The following is a 12,083-nucleotide window of genomic DNA, read 5'->3' as shown; positions in this document are numbered from 1 at the left end:
CTCCCTCCCTCCCTCTCCCTCTCTCCCTCTCTCTCTCTCTCTCTCTCCCCCTCCCTCCCTCTCATTACTGTTTTCATGAACACTAAAGACAAACCAGAACAAATGACAAACAATTCTGGTTTGGGAAGGATAATAGTCTTCATCCCATTGAAAAATCTTCCCCCAAAGTTTCGTTGCACTTATCCGAACTAAGTAAGTTGTCTTTGGTCACTCAACCTTATTTACTGATCTGCCTCATACTATGGCTGGAGGGACATCAGAACCCGAACCCTATGTGGCAGACACTGCCTGCCTCATTCAGGTGTCTGCACTGAAGCAGCCATGGGGAAAACTGGGCTTCTCTGAAAGCAAGTCCAGCTAGTGGACTCATGGTTTTTATCTGCCTAGACTTCCTTTTACTACAATCTGATAACAGTCCGATTTCCTTTGAGGAACTATGCTTCCTCCGCTATTTCCGGTCGGTGCGGCTGAGACGGGGCCAATCCCACCTGCCGTGGGGCGTATAACCTAGGCTTGGCGGTCAGCATTCTCCTGCCCTCTTGCCAGAATAATTGGTTCTGCATCATGCCTGAGACTGAGTTCAGGGCAACTAAAATCAGCCCCGGGACTTTGCTGGAGCTGAGGAAAGTGGCACGCCTCTCCGGCTGGGCTTGTGAGGCTGGCAGATCATAGGTGCTCCGCCCCAACGGGAAAGTCTGCCTGAGTGAGAATGAAGAAAAGCACGGAGAGGCAGAGCTGAACAGTGAGAGACTGATTTCTGCTGACACTGTGCACACGCCCAGGGCCAGCTTTGCAGCAAGTCAGTGATGCCCCTGGTGTTTTCAGTTATGAGAGCCAAGGCGTCCTTCTTTTTGCTTAAGCCAGTTTGGGTTGGGCTTTCATCGCTTGCAATATAAAAACTGTTGGAAATGGTCCAAAAACGGTTTCGTTGAGACTGCTAGGCTCAAACTTTTATAAGGAGGATTGTATGTCCCAGGTATAACGCATATGCGTGTGTAGAAGCAAGTACAAAGATACACGTGGATTCAGTTATTAATCTCTGCTTCCTCCTCACCAAAGTATAGTAACAGCCTCCATCCCCGTATCCTTAACCCAAACAACTAAGCAAATAATTCTTGCCCATTCTGTACCCACCTCACTGTCCCCTGCACGTTTACTGTCCCATTTAACTCTACTAGGTAGCCGAAATGTTTTTGTTTTGTTTGTTTGTCTGCTCTGGGGGAGGAGGTTGGTTTTGTTTTGGGGGGATTTTTTGCTGGCTACTGATCTCAGTCAGAAATCAGAAAACTATGGCCTGCAGGCCAAATATGGCCCACCACCTGTTTTTTTGTAAATAAAGTTTTATTGGAACATAGTTATTCGTTCATTTACGTATTATTTATGACTGCTTTAGCCCTATGAAAGCAGGGTTGAGAAGTTGTGACAGAGACCATACGGCTCAGGAAGCCTAAAATATTTACCATCGGGCCCTTTACAGAAAAAGTTTCTTGGCCTCTCATCTAGAGAATTAACTTGGAATGACTGCCGCCCTTAGAGCATTTGTGTTTTGTGTTTGCAGTGTCTTTTGTAGCTTTATTCTCTTTGCAGCCAGTGTTCTTTTGCAGGCTATGGAGATGAGAGGAGGAAGTTTAAATTCCTTTTGATAAGAAAAGCCATTGCCTACCTAGAATGGAAACGGAAGCTAAAAAAAGGATTTTATTCTTCCTCTCCCACAGCAACATGAAGAAATATGGAGACCATCTGTGCCAGATTGCTGGCAAATTGCCACCCCCTCCTGGATCTTACAGGCTAAAAGCCTGGAAACTACATTTCCCAGAATGTCTTGCTGTAAGTTTTCCAGGCTAGATTGTACCAATAAAAAGAGCCCCCATGATATAAAGAAGGCAGAGGAAAACAGAGCGATACTAACGCTCTTCCAGAAGAAGCACGCCAAGGCATGGACTTCAGCTGATTGACAAAAGATTTTGCAGTGGTCTCTGAAAATCACCTAATTTAGAATTTCAGGCTGTGGTGACCATTCTGTGGGTCCTGCAACTTTAACAGGAAACTGACAGCTAGCAGAGCCTTTTTCTGACTTTTCAACTTCCAGTTGTTCCGATGGTTTTGCATGTATCCAATCTCCTACTTTAAGATCCTTCCTACTTGAAATACCTAGACCAGTTTCTGTTTTCCTATCTGAGCCTTAACTGATACACCATGATATTCCCTAGATAACACAATGAAATATTCCCTTTAGCTCCAGAAGCAACAGATGACAGTGCTGTGCTTTCTGAATAGTCAGTGTGCCAGTAGTCTAGGTCACTAGGTAACGGATCCTAGTGATCTGCCAGTCGGCCACCGCTGGTAAGGCATTGGATGCAGCCCCTAAATGCTCATCACTGCCAGTGTTGTTAGGATTTCTCAGGCAGAGGTGTGGCATGTGCAAGGATGCAAAAGTGGGGTAGATGTGTGCACAGGACAGAGATTGGATTAGGCTCTAGAAGCCTGAGCCCTGGGAGGACTCGGCAGGATGACGGCAGTAGAGAATGACGCTTCATGCCAAACTAAGATATTTATTTAAACGTTAAGATGACTGCCCATGTTCCTCAGCCTCATGGAAAAGTATAAGGAAAGTAAATCAATGCACAAGCCAACGTGTATTTTCAGGAGAGTGCAAAGGGATATCAAACTAGAGAAAATGGAAATGGGGAGCCGTTTACAGAGACTTTGCAGTGACAAAAAGCCCTGATGTCAAGTAATATGGATTTTAGTGCCGCTGCAGACACAGCTGGCTGAGTGACCTTGGCCGAGTCACCCCTCACAAGGCCTTTGTCCTTTTCACTACAATGAACTGACAACCTCGAAGCCTTTTCTGAGGCTGCGGTTTTATTATCCACGGCTTAGAGGGAGTTTGTCAATGGAGGGCCTCAGGAGCTGCAAGCGGATTAAGATCACAGATGTAAAGATCTCATCCAAAAGCTCCAAGTTCTTTCTACTCTTGACAAGTTATCACAGATTCAATCTTACTCCACGGTCACCAGCAAAACAGCCAAGCACACCATTGCGAGTTCTCTCCCTCCTTCCCTTTGCTCCTGCTGTTGCATCTATAACTGGTCTCTCCCTCCCTCCCTCTCTCCTCCTCTCTTTCCCTCCCTCCCTCCCCTTCTTTCTCCTAAGCTATCCATCGGAAGGCCTGACTTCAGGGAGAGGGGCAGAAAATGCCAAGGGTGGGGTGGTTGGGGCGGGGGTGTTACTGCCGAAAAGAAAACAAACCAGCTTTTAGTAGCCTTTGGGTTTTCTGCCAGGCGTGCACAAACACCACTGTCAGTGTCAAGACTGCTTTTGTGTAGAGTAGAGGAACAGGAAGGACAAGAAGGAAGATGGTAAGGATGCTAACATGCTTTGTTAGGGACGTTTTTTAATTAATCTGGAACAGAGTCCATTGGAGTAAGAATACCCTTTACAGAAGAACGACATCCTCAGATGTTTTTAAATTGTGACTTTTATAAAAATCCAGCCATGTAAGATGTTCTCTTAGTTTCTGCTCAGTTACAATTGATTTGTTCAAGGCATCGTCCCTTTTTTGAAGGAGTGTGTCGAACTAAAAACCCATATATTTGAGATTTTTAAGCTGCTGTGTAATTATCAGAAGGGACTTAATGCTTGCTTCCTAGTATCTCTCCTCTACAAAGGCAAATGATCCGTTGGTATTTCAAGGCAGCCAACTCCTTTTAATTAAGGGAAGAACGTCTTGTTATTCATCCTCCTCAATTCTGCATTTCTTTGTATGACTTAATAATTTATTTACAAACATTACTTGCAACCACATGTTCTGCTCCATTTGGGAAGGTTGCACGGCGGTCATGTGTTTCGTGTCTCTCTAGAACTCCTTGTCTTGATAAAATAGGACATTCTGCATTTATGAGTGTCAAAAGGGACTTCAGCAAGGACTTAAATAGACTTGCCAGCTGTGTGCTCCGGGCAATGGGAACTTATGGGCCTGTCTCCCTGTCCCTTGACTCCTCACAGACAGACGTTGCCTAAGCCAGACAAGGAATTTCAGTGCCGAGTCTCTTGTTGTTGAAAAGTCTGGAAAGCAGCTCTTGTGGTCACGCAGATCGGCCAGTAGTTCCAAGTGGAGTCCACACTTAAGCCACGTAAAGAAGGAATGCTGAGATGGAGAACACGCTGAGAGGCTGTTTTTGGAGGAAATACCAGCTTGTAGATCAGGAGGATGCTGTACGACATCATCATCCTGGCTACCTTTTCCTTCCTAACTACTGTGTGCCAGAAACCAAGCCAGCCAGGCATTTCATCCATGCTAATTCCTCTCATCTAAGCCTTACCATCAGGTACATATTCTATTTTACAGATGAAGAAAACTGGCTTCATAGAAATAAATGACCTAGCCCGTGGGACATACAGCTACTGAGAAGCTGAGTCAGAATTAGAAGCTAAGTGTAAGACCAAAGCTTGGCTCTTCTAAGGCTCTGTGCAATTACAAAAAGGTGCCCAAGGGCACATGGCTTAGTAAATAGACCGTGCCTGCATACTAATTAGTACAATGTGTACTTCCTGCTAGTAGATGCAGTCCTAGCCCAGGATACACGGTTGGTGAGCAGTGCAACGACTACAGTTCAGTGCCCCCTCACTTCTCCAGCACAGTGACTTTGTGAAGGATGTACACTGAGCAATTCTTTGTGGCGGCCCTCGCGCCAGGCCAGATGTGGCTAAATCCTGTGTGATGCTTAAGTTTATGTATCAACTTGGCTGGGCCACGGTGCCCAGGTTTTAGTCAACCGTTATTCTGAATGTTTCTGTGATGGTATTTTTGGATAAGATTAACATCTAAATCAGTGGACTTTGACTAAAGCAGATTACTTACTAGCTCTAATGTGGGTGGGCCTTGTCAAATCAGTTGAAGGCATGTGTACATAAATATTTATGTGTGTGTGCACACACATTTCTGTTTCCCTGAATAATTTTGACTAATATAACCAGAAATTAGAATCCAGTCTCCTCACAACTCCAAAGAAGTTTTTCTTGATTTCAATGTGAGAAGATGACCAGGGTGCAAGAAAGAAAATTAGCCGATTGAAATACTTTTTCTGAAAGAGTGCCAATTAATAAAACTATGTCAATGTAGAAGAGAGTCTTTAGGACATGCTTCAGGGCTCCGCACTTGGTTCTGTCCCATTCAACACTTCTGTCAGTGGCTTGTATTGTAGGATCATGCAAATCCAATTTGAAGATGAAACGAAGCCGCAAGGGATAACTAACATGACAGACGACAGGATCAAGATTTTGACAGGTTGGGTTACTGTGCTGAAACTAACAAGAAGGATAATGGTATAACCATACATTTTAGATTAAAGAAATCAATAATTATAGCACAGCTATAGATTTGGATTAGAAAGGTATCTTTTAAATGGTACAGTTGAATTTTGTTCTTCTCGGGCTCAATACAAGTCAACAATGTGACCCAGCTCCTTTATAATGTTAATAGTATTGAAATCAAAAGATAAAAATATTTTTTAGCTTAAAAATATTAATGCATCCTATGTATCCATCCTCGTGTAATCCGTGTAGGTCTGAAAACATCAGAAATACCACAACCAAATTCTAAGAGACTCCACATTTTGGAAGGGTGATGGTACAATAAAGCATTGAAGAGAAGGACAACTGAGCAGGTTTAGAATTTTTGTTAACCGAAGAGTAGTGGGAGGAAATGAAGATTAATGTAACAGAGGAGAAAATAGCTGAAGGAAGATGTAAGAAGGGTCTTCAAGTGGTAGAAAGAAGAAAAAACCGGTCCTCTTTCTGTGTACTTCCAAACAGAACGAATATGCAAATATGGCAACTTCAGGTCAATAAAAGAAAAGGCTTTCTAAAAATTGGACACAGCTGATGAGAAATCTAGGATACTCTGTGAAAAGGGAGGCCCCCTGGCTGAAACTGTCCAAGTCTGTCTCTGTGATAACTTTACAGCTTTTCCAAAAAGATAGACCGTGTTGATAACATTTCCCTTCTCCTTCCATCTCATAAAAGTAATAAGGGGAAAAGAAGCTAATTTGGCATGATCTGCACTTGGTGAGCCATAGCTGACTTTTAGGAATCACCTACTTCTTTTCCAAGTCATTGCAATTTGGTTAATTATTTTTCTCAGACTTTCTTGACGAGGGCATCAATTACACCAATAATTCATTTAGAATTAAATCACTGTGTCTTTCAGCATTCTTTTCCAATAACCACAAACACAAGTAAAGACCATCGTTAGTTTTACCATCATTTCTATTACTGCGCTAGTCACTATGATGTTGTAGATACTTAATCTCATTTGCACCTTGATACACTTATCTGAAGCTCAGAGACCTTGGGTCTCTACCCCAGGACATAAGCCTGCAAATAGCAAAGCTAAGATTTAAGCCCAAATCCAATTGATTTCAAAGTCTCTGCTGGGAACTGCTATATTCCGTGGGCCAGTCTCCACAAATGCCACACTTATCCTTTCTTTCCCCTGAGCTTCCTCTGCATGGTCACCCGCAGTGCTTTTCTACCTCTCCTCTGTGCACCCTACAAGATCAAGCTCACTCTCATGCCTGAAATAAAGTCTGCCCGCACTGATAAGCTCAGGCCATGATGGTTTTTTCTTTATGTATTATTTTAGTTCCAGTAGAAGAAAATCAAATTAAACTAGTTCGTGCAAAATAATTTATTAGCTCACAAGAGCAAAGAGCAGAAAAGAAAGAGGTACATCCATTCTTGGAAAACAAAGAGCAGGGATCAGAACCTGCGAACTTTCCCTTTCCTTGCCTCTCTTTGCCTCTGTGCACGTCAGCCTCCTCCTCTCCAGCTGGCCTTCCCCACCAGGCTGGAAGTAGGTCTCAGGCAGTTTATACTCTTAAACTCAGTTCTAGAGAACAAGTGGTTTTTTTTAATTTCCTCTATTGAGATACATTTTATATACAACAAGCACACCCATTTTTAGGGTATATTTTGATGAGTACTGACAAATCTATATACTTATACATAATTTTCATTATAACCTCAACATAGAATATTACCAGCACCACAGCTCAAGTTTTAAAAGAAAAAAGAACTCTCTATAAACCAGTCAGGAGAAGGCTGAGAACCAAGGTGGACAGCCCCCACTAAAACTGAACGCTAGGAGTGGAGGAAGATCAAAGGGGTGCAGTTTACAGCTCAAACACAGCACCTGGAAAAATCACTGAGTTTGAAGGAGAAAAAAACATACCCTCTATCACTCTTGGTCCAATTAGAAGACCAAAGTTACAGAGTAATTTTAACAGGGAATGTTGAATATAAAACAGTATTAACTCTAACAAGGGGTTAGAGTAACAAGTGATCAGCACCCAGGAGAGAAGCTCTTGGCTGAGATCTATGGCTCACTGAATGGCAGGGTGGCATCATCATGCTGGTGGAACCTGATAGAAACTGTCCCTCTGGAACGCTCCAGAAATCCACTGTTCAGAGTATCAGGAAAAGCTGTTCCCCCACCGACGTGTCCCTGGAAGCAATCTGCTACAGAACTGCCTAAGGTACATGGCAGGAGTTGCTGCTGGCCCATTCGTGCTATCGGCTGCTGTGTGCTGAAGGAGATGGCAACTGGAGAAGCCAGGCCCCGGAGGGCAGGCGGAGGGGGCCTGCCAAGCTAGCACCCCAGAACCAGGAGGCAAGACCCTTTCCTTCTATAACGACACAGCTTTATACCGTGTCACCAAGGCAAAAAGATTAAATGGCCCAGGTCCATTAAGCAAAAGGTATGTACTTGGCATGGAGAAGCAATACATCAGTTATCAGCCCACACCCCAATTTATTTCCATTAACCGTCTTCTGAATTCCTATCGTTTATACCACCTGATCTAACATCAATTATGTGCCTCCCTGACTATAACTTATATATATCTGTGCATAGATACACAAATGTTGATCTTCCCAACTGAGTTAGGAATTCCCAGAAGATAAGAAACATGCCCTAAATTACTGTAGGTTTCCCTTTTCCCCATCCCCATAGTGTTTTCTGCAATATTAGGCCCACAGGAATTTTTTTAGCGAATAACCCCAAACCTCAACATCAGAGATGCAAAGAGGAAGCCTTGGGCCAAATCCATCCCACAGAGATGTTTGATCATTTTTTTTTTTTTTTTTTTTGTTAATCTTAGGTGCACAGTGTTTTGTCTACCCAACATTTGAAATTTTGAATTAGTAACCAACACACAAAAGTGGAGACTTCACATAGAAATCCAATGTTCTGGAAAGCTGTAAGATGGTACCACAGTGGGCCTGCACACACCGGTTGAGGCTGACCCTCACACCCTCCCTCTCACCAACACACATGCTCTGCATCGCCATCATTCTCCTATGGCATGTTCATTTTTACCAAGGCTTTGGATCCTGTATCTGAGTGCTCAACCCCTGCTCTGTAGGACAGATCACCTTAACTTCTTTCGTAGGCCAAGGAATGTGGAAAATAAGCACTAAATAGACATAACTATGTTGCCGATGCTATTTCTTAGTCCCTTCTTTTCACATACACATCAGAACCGCTGAGGGTCTTTCAAATGAATGGTCCAAATGAGTTCATAAGAAAATGAACAGAGGCAGGGCGCCTGGGTGGCTCAGTTGGTTAAGTGTCTGACTCTTGATTTCAGCCCAGATCATGATCTCATGGTTCGGATCCATGATCTCCCGGATCTCTCTCTCTCTCCATCTCTTCCTACCTCCACCCATCAAAATAAATAAATATGCATTTAAAAATTGAAAACAATGGTTATGAACTTAGGATCCTTAATAGGGTATCGGAAGAAAAACTAACGAAGAGTCTTGTTCAAGAACCATCACTGCTGCTATCTAACCAGTAACCTGCTGCAGTCTTACGGTGTCCACGGCCCTCAGTTTCTGCTCTGAAAGTAACAGGGATAGTCCTGACCTTCTGTGAGGCCAAGAGGTGGTTACAGACAGAAGCTCTATTCATTAGGAATGACATGAGGACCCGGCAATCAAGGAACACTTAATTAAGCAAGAGCTTTAATTAATTATTCCTTTTTAAAGACTTTTTGCTGGTTTAAGAAATCCGTTTATGACCACCTGCCTCTTTTCTAGTTTGACAACTTTACCGTGACTCTTACGTTGCCAGGAAAACCAATGGCACAGCCTCTAAGAGAGGCATCTATATTACCATCTCATCTATGACAGTAGGAATCTCCTGGAAAAAAAAAAAAAAAACTTTAAAAGTGCAACAGGATTCATTTAATTAACAAATATTTATGGAATGCCCAAGACTGTCCTAGCAATCTCCTGTATGTTGTGTATACATTTGGGCACCTCTGCATTATTATAAATTATGCATCTCATCTACAATCAACACACACATTATACTTGGATCCATACTACTATACTTTTAAAAATCAAAATTATACTTAATGAAGTGCATTAAAAATAGACCTTTCAGAGTGTGACTATTTATTAATGAGGTAAGGTCATTTAATTACTTATCACACATTCAGATGTGTGAGAAAGAAAATGCAGCTTTATTTACTTGTTTATTCAAGACCCCATCCTCCCTCTGAGCTTCTTCCTGCTGGGTACAACCTTTTAATTCAACAGGTAAAGATAATCCAATGATATGATTTCAAAAGTCCCTTTAACTAAATGCTGTCTTGGTATTTTGGACCTGTTCACCAGCCACGCTCCTTCGAAGGGATGAATGGATAAGGGAGATCAGCGGCTGTTTTATGTGACCTGTGGTGAGATGACAAGAGTCGTGGATGGGCCGTTGTTAGTCTCTGTTACAAAGTGGCCAGACAGTGCAGATCTTTGTTCCCTGGACCATCAGCAACCTCTGACATAATTGATTTCTCTCTTCAAACAAACACTCTTCATTTGGCTTCTGGCCACCTGTCTTAGCTCCACCTGCTAAAAACAGAATACCTTAGACCATCCCAGACCACCCTACACCATTCTAGGCCATCCAGCCACAGCCAAAGCAGCTCAGACCCAAAGAACCACTTAGCCAACCCACAGAATAAAGAAACATAATAAATTTTTGTTGTTTTAAACCACAAGGCTTGTGTTTTGTCATGGAACAGAAATGACACTAAAATAATAAAACTTGTATTTACAGTTAAAAATACACTAAGATATTAATATTATATAGAATAACATCCTAATGTAAGCAACTTAATCAGCAGGAAAAAATCTTTGTTTACCTTGGAGAACAGGTATGTTTGTTCCTTATAGATCATTTGTCTTATGGAATTGATCCTGTTTGAATATGTAAACCATAAAATGATTGTTTTAGGTAGAGTGGAAGATTAATGGTGTGTGACTTTTGTCACTGATTCATTTATTCACATGTTCAATATATAGCAGTACAATCTGAACTACCCTGACATTGAGCCAGTGTCTTAGTTGGTGCAGCTACTATGAGAAAATACTACAGGCCAGGTGGCTTGAACAACATTTATTTCTCACTGTTCTGGAGGTTGGGGGTCTGTTATGAGGGTGCCAGTAGGGTAGGGTTCTGGTGAGGACTCTCCTCCTTGAGACACATGAAAATTTCTGCATGACAAGAACAGCACACTCAAAGCATGAGGCTCTAGGAACACCGTGTTGGACTCGTCAACTACCCACTTTCTGCTGCCACCCCAGTGCTCCTGTGAGAACTGTTGTGCACGTGGCTTCAGCTACGGACCTGCCATCTTCCCCCGGTAGCCAGGGGAAGTGCCCTCTTACACTGAGTGCACAAGGGCTCCCTATACCTAACTGGGCACTTTACAAGATTTTCCCTTATGAAAATTTTGAATATCCGGCAGAGTTGGGAGAATTTTACAGTGACTATCTTGTTACCTACCACCCAGCTTCTACCACTAACATTTACATACACTTTCTTTTTATCATATACTTATCCATCTATCCATCTGCATCCTTATGAACTAGTTATGCTTGTTTACATTTTTTCTTTTGATGTAAAATGTACATGAAATGAATCATACAAATCTGAGTGTATGTTTGCAGATGTTGACAAACGCATACACACACTTTTCTCTTATCCCAAACTTCTATCAAGATGTCAGCACATGACTACCACCCCAGGAAATTCTCTCAGGTCTCCCATCCCTGACTCAATCACCACCTTTACCTCCCCAGAGGCAACCAACATTCTCGTTTTTATCTGCCATAGATCAGATTTTCTAATTTTAGAACTTCATATGCAAGAAAACTATATGTGATCTTCTTTCATGTTTCTTTCACATGACTGTGAGGAAACAAAACTACTTAATAATAAGCATGCTGAAATATTTAGTATGAAATGTATAGATAACTGCAGTTTACTTTAAAATTTTTTTCTTTAATGTTTTATTTATATTTGAGACAGAGAGAGCCAGAGCATGAGCAGGGGAGGGGCAGAGAGAGAGGGAGACACAGAATCTGAAGTGGGCTCCAGGCTCTGAGCTGTCAGCACAGAGCCCAATGTGGGGCTCAATCCCACGAACTGTAAGATCATGACCTGAGCCGAAGTCAGATGCTTAACCAACTGAGTCACTCAGGCACCCCATCTTTCATTTCTAATTCTTACTCTTGATTAATTTTTCATGTTTTTAGGGACATTATCCAGTAAAATTTTAAAGGAGTATACTTACTTGGTTTGTTCTTTTTAAATTTTTTTAATGTTTATTCAATTTTGAGAGAGACAAAGCGCAAGCAGGGGAGGGGCACAGAGAGAGGGAGATGCAGAATCTGAAGCAGGCTCCAGGCTCCAAGCTGCCAGCACAGAGCTCGACACGGGGCTCAAACTCACAAACCGCGAGATCATGACCTGAGCCGAAGTTGGACGCTTAACCCAGGCGCCCCGGAGTTTACTTTTATATACGTCAAAAAATAACATGGATGGATGAATGGTTGTTTGGAAGATTCATCCATGTTACTGTATGTATCAATGGTCATCTCTTTTTTATTACTATATCGTATTTCACTATATGAATATATCACATTTTATTAATTTTCCTCTTGAGGGGTACTTGAGCTATTTCCAAGGTTAGGCCTATTATGAAAAAAGCTGAACATTCCTGCATAAATATTTT

The sequence above is a fragment of the Panthera uncia genome, chromosome B4, assembly GCF_023721935.1.
Source record: "Panthera uncia isolate 11264 chromosome B4, Puncia_PCG_1.0, whole genome shotgun sequence".
Lineage (NCBI taxonomy): Eukaryota > Metazoa > Chordata > Mammalia > Carnivora > Felidae > Panthera > Panthera uncia.
Note: the sequence above shows the minus strand (reverse complement) of the source record.